The following is a 9,529-nucleotide window of genomic DNA, read 5'->3' on the forward strand; positions in this document are numbered from 1 at the left end:
ATGATCATCTCATACAACAATGTATATCACATCATGTCTTGACCATATCACATCACAACATCCCTGCAAAAACAAGTTAGACGTCCTCTACTTTGTTGTTGCAAGTTTTACGTGGCTGCTATGGGCTTCTAGCAAGAACCGTACTTACCTACGGCACAAAAACCACAATGTTGATTTATCAAGTTTGTTGTTTTAACCTTCACAAGGACCAGCTGAAGTTACATTCGATTCAACTAAAGTTGGAGAAACAGACACCCACCAGCCACCTTTATGCAAAACTAGTTGCATGTCTGTCGGTGGAACCGGTCTCATGAACGTGGTCATGTAAGGTTGGTCCGGGCCGCTTCATCCAACAATACCGCTGAATCAAAATAAGACATTGGTGGTAAGCAGTATGACGATCACCACCCACAACTCTTTGTGTTCTACTCGTGCATATCATCTACGCATAGACCTCGCTCGGATGCCATTGTCGGGAAACGTAGCATGCAATTTCAAAAAAAATTCCTACACTCACGCAAGATCTATCTAGGATATGCATAGCAACGAGAGGGTGTCGGGGAAACTGATCCACGAACACCTATGGGGCCGGCGGACCGTGGCCCCTTTCGGTTCGGCGGGGGGCGGAGATCGCACGAAGAGCGGATCGAGGCGAAGCACACGAGCAGTTTACCCAGTTTCGGAGCTCTCCGGAGAGATAATACTCCTACTGCTGCTTGTCTGATTGTATTGTGTTCTTGCTCGAGAGTGAGCTAAGTGTTTCTATGGCTTCCGAATGATCCGAACCCCCCTACGTTGCGCATGGTCCTCCTTTTATATGCTAAAGGGGTCACCGACAGGTGGCAACGCAGAGAAGGGTAGAAGTGTAAAAAGAGGAGTGGTTGGTACAGTTACTTGTACAGTGTTTCCTACCTAACCCTGACGGCAGGGGCAAGGGCATTAAATGCCCGTCTGTGTAGCCCAAACAGTGCAGAAAAGGACCGTCAGGGGCGCCACCGCTCGCCACGATGGCGATCTTGTCAGCTTCGCATGCCACCGCACACTGCTGGCTGCACAGCCTCCCGCCACGCGCGCCTGGAAAGGCCCCCAGAGCGACACGTTGGTGGATGCGCTGGAGCGTGGGCACAGAGTGGCCGCCTGCCGCCGCAAGCGCCTTGCCGCGGCCATTGTCTTGTCGGGTCTGGAAGCTTGTCGCTCACCGGGCCCTGATATGCCTTGGTTGGCCTTCCCGGCAAGCTCCTCTTGCCGGGGCCTTGTCGCCTTGCCTTTGTTCTTGAATGGCTCCAAAGGAACCATGGAGGACCTTGGCAGTCGCCCGGCAAGCCTTTCCGCGGGGCGCTGCAACTGCCCGTGCACAAGTTCGGGATACTAGAGTACCCCTATTCTAGTACACCGACAGGAGCCGGAGCTTGCCGGGAAGACCAACCAAGGCATCTCGAGGCCCGGTGAGCGACAAGCTTCCGGACCCGACAAGACAACGACCGCGGCAAGGCGCTTGCCGCGGCAGGCGGCCACCCTGTACCACGCTCCAGCACATCCACCAACGTGTCGCTCTGGGGGCCTTTCCAGGCGCGCGTGGCGGAAGGCTGTGCAGCCAGCAGTGCGCGGTGGCATGCGGAGCTGACAAGACTGCCATCGTGGCGAGCGGTGGCGCCCCTGACGGTACCTTTCTGCACTATTTGGGTGACACAAACGGGCATTTAATGCCCTTGTCCCCTGCCGTCAGGGTTAGGTAGGATGCACTGTACAGGTAGCTGTACCAACCACTCCTCTTTTTACACTTCTACCCTTCTCTGCGTTGCCACCTGTCGGTGACCCCTTTAGCATATAAAAGGAGGCCCATGCGCAACTTAGTGGGGGTTCGGATCATTCGGAAGCCAAAGAAACACTTAGCTCACTCTCGAGCAAGAACACAATACAATCAGACAAGCAGCAGTAGGAGTATTATCTCTCCGGAGAGCTCCGAAGCTGGGTAAACTGCTCGTGTGCTTCGCCTCGATCCGCTCTTCATGCGATCTCCGCCCCCAAGGGGTCACCGACAGGTGGCAACGCAGAGAAGGGTAGAAGTGTAAAAAGAGGAGTGGTTGGTACAGTTACTTGTACAGTGTTTCCTACCTAACCCTGACGGCAGGGGACAAGGGCATTAAATGCCCGTCTGTGTAGCCCAAACAGTGCAGAAAAGGACCGTCATGGGCGCCACCGCTCGCCACGATGGCGATCTTGTCAGCTTCGCATGCCACCGCGCACCGCTGGCTGCACAGCCTCCCGCCACGCACGCCTGGAAAGGCCCCCAGAGCGACACGTTGGTGGATGCGCTGGAGCGTGGGCACAGAGTGGCCGCCTGCCGCGGCCGTTGTCTTGTCGGGTCCAGAAGCTTGTCGCTCACCGGGCCCTGATATGCCTTGGTTGGCCTTCCCGGCAAGCTCCTCTTGCCGGGGCCTTGTCGCCTTGCCTTTGTTCTTGAATGGCTCCAAGGGAACCACGGAGGACCTTGGCGGTCGCCCGGCAAGCCTTGCCGCGGGGCGCTGCAACTGCGCGTGCACAAGTTCGGGATACTAGAGTACCCCTATTCTAGTACACCGACAGGAGCCCCCGGGCCTGGGCCACACACGGTGCCGAGCGCTGTTGGGCCAGGCCCAAAACAGGGCACGGACACACGCGGCCTAGGTTACGCCGAATCTGACTCCGTATCCACCGCGCCCTCTCCTAACGGCACGCGTTGAATGCGGCGTCGTGGGAGAGATCATGGGTGGTTTCTTTATTCGGAAGGGCGAAACGTCCGCCCCCTTCCTCTTTATAAGCAGGGGAAACAGGGGCAGTTCGCCCACCTCGTCGTCCGTTGCTCCAACTCCAGAAAACTCCGCCGCTCCCCCCTTCTTCTCGAAGCAGAAAGAGAGCAGCGATCCGCTCCCCATTGCCACCAGCATCACCACCGCCGCCGATCTCCCCCACCACCTCCGCCATGGCTCCAAAAGACGACAAGGGGAAGGGAGTGAAGTCAGCCGAGGCGCAGCGGCTCGCGGCGCTGCGGAAGGAGCGGGCCCTCTTCCCCCTCAGCACGGTGCGCAGGAGCTGAGGGAGTACTACTACCTCTTCTGGTCAACGGAGACGCGTGCGCATCCGCGCACGAGGGTACTCCCGGCTGCAGCTTTGGAACTGGCTCCAAGCGGGTATCCGTTCTTCGCATTGTTCTTCTATTGCGGGCTCTGCCTGCCCTTTTCTGATTTCTTCTGCGACATCATGAACACCTACGGGTTCCGCCTCCTTGACTTCACCCCCAACACCGTTCTGTCCATGGCAGTTTTCGCACATTTGTGTGAAAACTTTGTCGGAGTCCACCCAAATGTAGCCCTTTTCCACCACTTCTTCATGCCTCGGGTCGAGAGAGGAGAGCCGCTTGCCGGAGGGATCGCCTGGATCTCAAGAGTCGGCAAGAAGGAGGAGTATCTGGAGGGTGAGCTTCGCAGAAAGTGGGAGGAGTGGAGAGCGGAGTGGTGCTGGATGGTCGAGGAGAATCCGCAGCCGTTCACTGCCCTGCGCCAAGCCCCAATAGTGCGTGGTAATGATTGGAGCAATGTGGCCCCGGAGGACGACAGGCTGAAGATTGCCGTCACCCGAATCCTTCGCCTTAGGCTTGCCGGGCTCACTGTAGGCGCCGTCGGTGCAGATTTCCTTCGCTGCCGCATCGCCCCCCTGCAGGAGAGGGGGACACCCGCCTGGGAGTTCAAGAACTCGGCGGATATCATGAGGCTGCGCCCGGGCCTCAACTTCAACTTCACCGTCCTGGAGCTGGATGCGATGCTCCTGGAGTTGTTCAAGCGCGACCCTCAGCACCCATTTGTGTTGCCGCGGAATGTCGTTCCGCTGTGCAACAATTCTTCACTTGACCGCATCCGCGCGATGATGCCGTTGTGCGATTCGCACGGAATCGCCCCAACTTGGCAAGAGCCTGCGGATGACATCGTGCGGGCGTTCTTCGACGACTTGGTAGAAGTGCCGGTCCACACTGATGAGCAGAAGAGCCTTACCCGCGACACCACTGATGATGAGATGCAGCGCATCGCCACCAGGCTGGAAGAGGTGGCGGCAGCAGTCGCCGCGGGCGAGTTCGGATTCACCATGGAGGAGGCAGAGGCAGCAGAGGCGGCAAGCCTTGCCGAGCGCGCGGAGTTTGCTGGCGAGGAAGATCTTGCCGGCCCTGAAGCTGAGCCGAGCGAGGCTGGCGAGGAAGAGCCCGAGCCTTCGGACAGCTTGCCGCAGGTGGAGCCCCCGGCCCCGCCAAGAAGGCGTCTCCGCAGGGCCGGGGACGTAGCGGGGCGGCAAACGAGCCAACAGCCGCCAAGCCGTGCGACACGCTCTACCGCGGCAAGCAATGTTGCCGCGGGAGCGCCTCACGCTGCTGCGGCAACTGGAGCGGGATCTTCCCGGTCCACCGCTACCGCCCCTGCCAAGCGGGCAAGGGAACCTACTCCTCCGACGAGGAAGAGGAAGAGTAAGTTTCTTTGGTGCTCTTGTAGTTCTTCTATTATTGTTGTTTTTGTCTTGTCTCTGACTTGCTTCAATCTGAACCCATTCCTTTTCAGGACGCTGGCCCAGAGAGCGGCGAAGAGAGCCAAGGCCCTGGTGATTGTCATCGAAGATGATCCCACCGCGTCAGCAGGTGGTGTGTCTGAGACCACCTTGACGGACCCTGCAACTACTCCCCAGAGCAGCCCCCAGCGCAGCCCCCAGCGTAAGTTTGTAGTTTACTTCCTGCTGTCGGGCGTGCATGGGTGCTCTTTTCTCTACTGATATCTTGCTTGTTGATTTGTGTAGGAGCATAACAGCCTCATCAGGAGGGCCCGGAAGCCGCCACCAAAGTGCCATCCGCTTCAACTACACCGGCAAGGGAGGAGTCCCCGGCAAGGGAGCGCTCTCCGGCAAGGGAGAACTCCCCCGCAAGGGACAATTCTCCGGCAAGGGACGACACTAGTGATCCTCCGGCGATCGAGACCGCGACCGCAGATCCTAGCACAGGTAATCTCCTTGCCTGAAAACTTCCCTTGGGCTCTTTTTCTTCTGAATCTCCTTTCTTGGATTTTTGCTTGATTTTTCTCCCTTCTTCGTTCTTCAGATCCATCTGCTGCGGAGCCAATGGAGACTGAGGACGCCAGCGAGGAAGGCGCGCGTGGCAGCAACGACGACGCCACCGCCAACGAAGAAGGGGCCAGTGCTGATGAGCCCGCCGGTGAAGAGGCCGCCAAGGCTGCCGCCGCAGAAGCTGGCGAGGGGTCGGGCGATCACACTGACGGCCCTGAGGCCGCAGGAGCGCCAGGCGCTGCGCCGACCGCCGATCCCTCCGCCGCTGCCGCGGAGCCAGGCTCCGAAGAGCCCCAGCCCGGCGCCTACTTGAAGGCCGGTGAAGGTATCTTCATCAAGCTTCCCTGGGCGTCAAGCTCCAGGGCGCCGGTCGAAGGAGAAGCTTTTGACGAGGATGTGCTCGCCTCCGCTAGGCTGGCGTTGGTCGATGCGCCAAGCAGCAGCAGCGGCGAGTCTGAGGAGGAGCGGCTGCTACGGAAGCTGCTGTCGCTCTACCGCGCCCGCCAAGCCAAACTGGCGTCCCGAGAGGCACTCGTCGCGAGGGCGGGGGTCGACATCGAGAAGCGCGCGGAGGAGCTCCGGGGTCTTAGGCAGGAAACTCTCCGGTCCTTGGCGGAGGAGCGGGAGCAACTTCTCGAGGAGCGGAAAGCCTTCCTCCTCAAGAAGGCTGAAGCTGAAGAGAAGCAACGGCTTGTCGCCGAAAGGCTATCTGTGCAGGAGGGTGATTTGGCGCAGCGCAAGGTCAACCTCGACAGGCACGAAGAAGAGCTTGCCGCGCGCGAGCAAGCAATTGGCGGGGCTGTCAAGGAAGCAAAGGACACCGCCGTAGCTGCTGAGGCCGCCAAGAGGGAGCTGGAGGTGAAGGTGGTGCAGCTGGAGGCATATCTCAAGGCGAGCGGCGAGGAGCTTGCCGTGCTCAAGCGCGAGCGCGAGAAGGACGCTGCCGCTCATGGCGAGCTGCAGGGTCTTCTCGTAGAGAGGAGCAAGGAGCTCAGCGCCGCCAAGGATTCCAAGGTGGATCTCGAGCTGAAGCTGGCCACGTTGACTCAGACGCTGGGCGCTGCCAGGGAGCGAGAGGTGACCTTGTCGGAGAAGGTCAAGGCCGATGAGGCGTTGCTAGCGAATTCTACTGCCACCCACGACGCCTTCAGGGAGACAGTGGAGCATTGGACTGAAGGTCTTGTGGATGCTGCCGCTGCCATCGACGGGTTGTTGGCGCAACTGGGGATGGAGGATTTTGGGTATCCCTCCGACGAGCATCTCCAACCCAGCGCCAAGCTCAGCCTGTTCTTCAAAGGCGTGACGACGGCCCTCCAGCGACTCCGGGAGAGGATCCCAAAGCAGCTGGCCGACGAGTCGCGCAGGATCTGCGCAGGAGCTCTCCAGAAGGTGCTGATGAAGGTGGCCTTCCACAATCCAGGCCTCAACTTCACCAACGTCCTCAAATCCTTGCCGCCGGATGCTGATCGGGATGCGCTCAAGGCCCTTGTCGCACCCATTGTGGACAAGGTGAGCAAGATCAAGAGGGTTTAGGGCGATCGCGTAGACTAGGCCGCCCGTTTTCTCTTTCTCCTTGTCGCTGCTAGCCATATTGTAAGATCAATCTGTTAGAGCTGCGACAAGTTATTTTGTAATATAACTCTATTTCTGTTATCAATTGCTACATTATTTCCTTTACTAGATTCCTTCCTTTGTATGTTTTTACCCTACGCTTTTAGGGAACTTGTCGGCGCAGGCACCCGAGCCGCGAGCACTGAGTGTGGGACGTCAGTAGCCTGCTGGCGGTGCCGCTTCCGATAAGAAACCTTGTCGCGACTAGTTGCAGCACACTTAAGTTGTTGAGCGGACTCGAAACAAAGTAAGGGCGCAACTAGCTACGAGTTGGTTCCTCCGCGCACAGGTTTTCCATACAAAGCACGGTCGTTCGAGGAAGATAACTTAAAAATTAAAAATAATTGCTCAAACTTTGGCAACTTAGCTTTTCTGTCGTTCGCTTCCCGGCAAGGCGAAAAACTTCCTTAAACGACGCCTGGTCCATACCATTATCTTCTCCTTCCCCCCCGAGAAACTTGTGTGCGAGGGAACCTTCCTTTCCTTTGTTGAGAAAAAGAAGGAAGAGAAAATAAAGATATGGAGCCTTCCGGCTCGTTATTGCTTACCCGGGGTAGGTGCTGCACAAAGTGTCAGATAACGCAGGCAAGAAAGAATATAATGCATGAAATTGACAAGGTGTGCGGAGCACATGAGCTTTACTTATGCGCGGGATCTGCGCCCGGCTTTGTACAAAGGATTACATGCAACATCGGCAAGACTTGTACAAAAGGTGGTTGCCAGAACGGGTTCCGGCTACTACGCCCTACGGGTAAAACTTACGAAGATGATCAATATTCCAGGAGTTGCTCACCGGAGTGCCATCTTCGGTCTCAAGGCGGACAGCGCCAGGCCTAGTGACTCGTTTTACCCGGTAAGGGCCTTCCCACTTCGGCGTCAACTTGTTGGAATTCTTGGCGGACTGAACGCGCCGAAGAACAAGGTCGCCTTCCTCGAAGCTTCTGGCATTGACTTTGCGGCTATGGTAGCGGCACAAAGCTTGCTGGTATCGAGCAGCTCGTACAGCAGCCTGAAGACGATCCTCCTCAAGGAGCAGCGCGTCGTCTTGTCGCAGCTGCTCTTGCTCAAGCTCATCATAAGCGAGCACTCGAGGTGATCCGTATACGAGTTCCGTGGGGAGAACTGCCTCCTCTCTATAGACTAGAGCGAAAGGTGTCTGGCCAGTGGCTCGATTTGGTGTCGTCCTGATCGACCAAAGAACCACCGGCAGCTCCTCGATCCAGTTTCTTCCGCACTTGCGCAGCCTGTCGAAAGTTCTGGTCTTGAGCCCGCGCAGCACTTCAGCATTTGCCCTCTCCGCTTGACCGTTGCTTCTCGGATGAGCAACAGAAGCGAAGCAGACCTTGGCGCCAAGATCTTGGACGTACTGCATGAAGGTGCGGCTCGTGAATTGTGTGCCATTGTCGGTGATGATCCTGTTAGGGATCCCGAAACGGCAAACAATTGACCTGAAGAACTTGACTGCTGACTGTGCTGTCACCTTCCTCACTGGTTCCACTTCTGGCCACTTTGTGAACTTGTCGATCGCAACGTACAAGTACTGAAAGCCCCCGACAACTCGGGGAAAGGGGCCGAGGATGTCGAGCCCCCAAACCGAAAATGGCCAGGATAAAGGAATCGTCTGGAGAGCTTGAGCTGGCTGGTGTATCTGCTTGGAATGGAACTGGCACGCTTCACACTTGGTTACTTGTGCAGTTGCATCCTGGAGGGCTGTCGGCCAAAAGAAACCTTGTCGGAAAGCTTTGCCGGCAAGTGCTCTTGCGCCTATGTGGTGACCACATATGCCTCCATGTATCTCTGCCAACAGCTTTTGTCCGTCTTCCCGGCAAATACACTTCAATTTCACTTCGTTGAGTCTTCTTCTGTACAGTGTGTTGTCGACAAACTGGTACATACTTGACTGCTGGGCTACTTTTTCCGCTTCTTCTTGCTCTTTGGGAAGTTCTCCTGTCTGAAGGAAATGGACAATCTGCTGTGCCCACGTTGGAGCTTGCGGGTCGACAACAAGGACTAAAGGCACATCTGCTGCTGCGGGAACATCCGCTTCCACGGCGAGAACCTGCGGTTCTGCCGGAGCTTGATGTTCCCCGGCAAGCTTGCCGGAGCAAAGCTTGTCGGGAGCGTCTGCTACGACGGAACAAGCCATAAGGCTTGCCGGAGCAGACTGCTCCTCGGCATCCTCGGCGTTGATCTTGGGGACCTTCTTGGCGGCGGCTTCGGGGAGCTCTACCGGAAAGTAGTCACCAGAAATCAACTTCCTCTTCTTGCTCTATCCAGTTGATGGCGTTACGGATGGTTGAGTCAGCTTGAGCACAAAGATCCCTGGTTCCACAGGTAACTTTAGTGCGGCGCACTTCGACAGGCCATCAGCAATGTCATTCTGAGCTCTCGGAACATGCTCCATCTGTAGGCCGTCAAAGTGCTCTTCTAGCTTTCTCACTTCATCAACATATGCTTCCATCAATGGACTCTGATAGTTCTTGTTCACTTGGTGGACGACAAGCTATGAGTCACCCCTGACAATGAGCTTCTTGATCCCAAGGTCTGCTGCGATCCTGAGACCGGCAAGCAATCCTTCATACTCTGCAGTATTGTTGGTTGCTTGCTCCTTGGGAAAGTGCATTTGGACTACGTACTTGAGGTTCTCTCCGGTGGGTGCGACAAGCAGCACGCCCGCACCGGCGCCTTGCAACGAGAAGGCACCATCAAAGTACATCAGCCACTATTTGCTTGCCTCCTTGACGGGGATGCTCGTCTCTGGAATTTCTTCATCTAGTGTTGGCGTCCATTCTGCTATGAACTCTGCCAATGCTCTGCTTTGGATAGTTGAAGTACTTTC

This window comes from Triticum dicoccoides, chromosome 4B, assembly GCF_002162155.2.
Source record: "Triticum dicoccoides isolate Atlit2015 ecotype Zavitan chromosome 4B, WEW_v2.0, whole genome shotgun sequence".
NCBI classification, from domain to species: Eukaryota; Viridiplantae; Streptophyta; class Magnoliopsida; order Poales; family Poaceae; genus Triticum; species Triticum dicoccoides.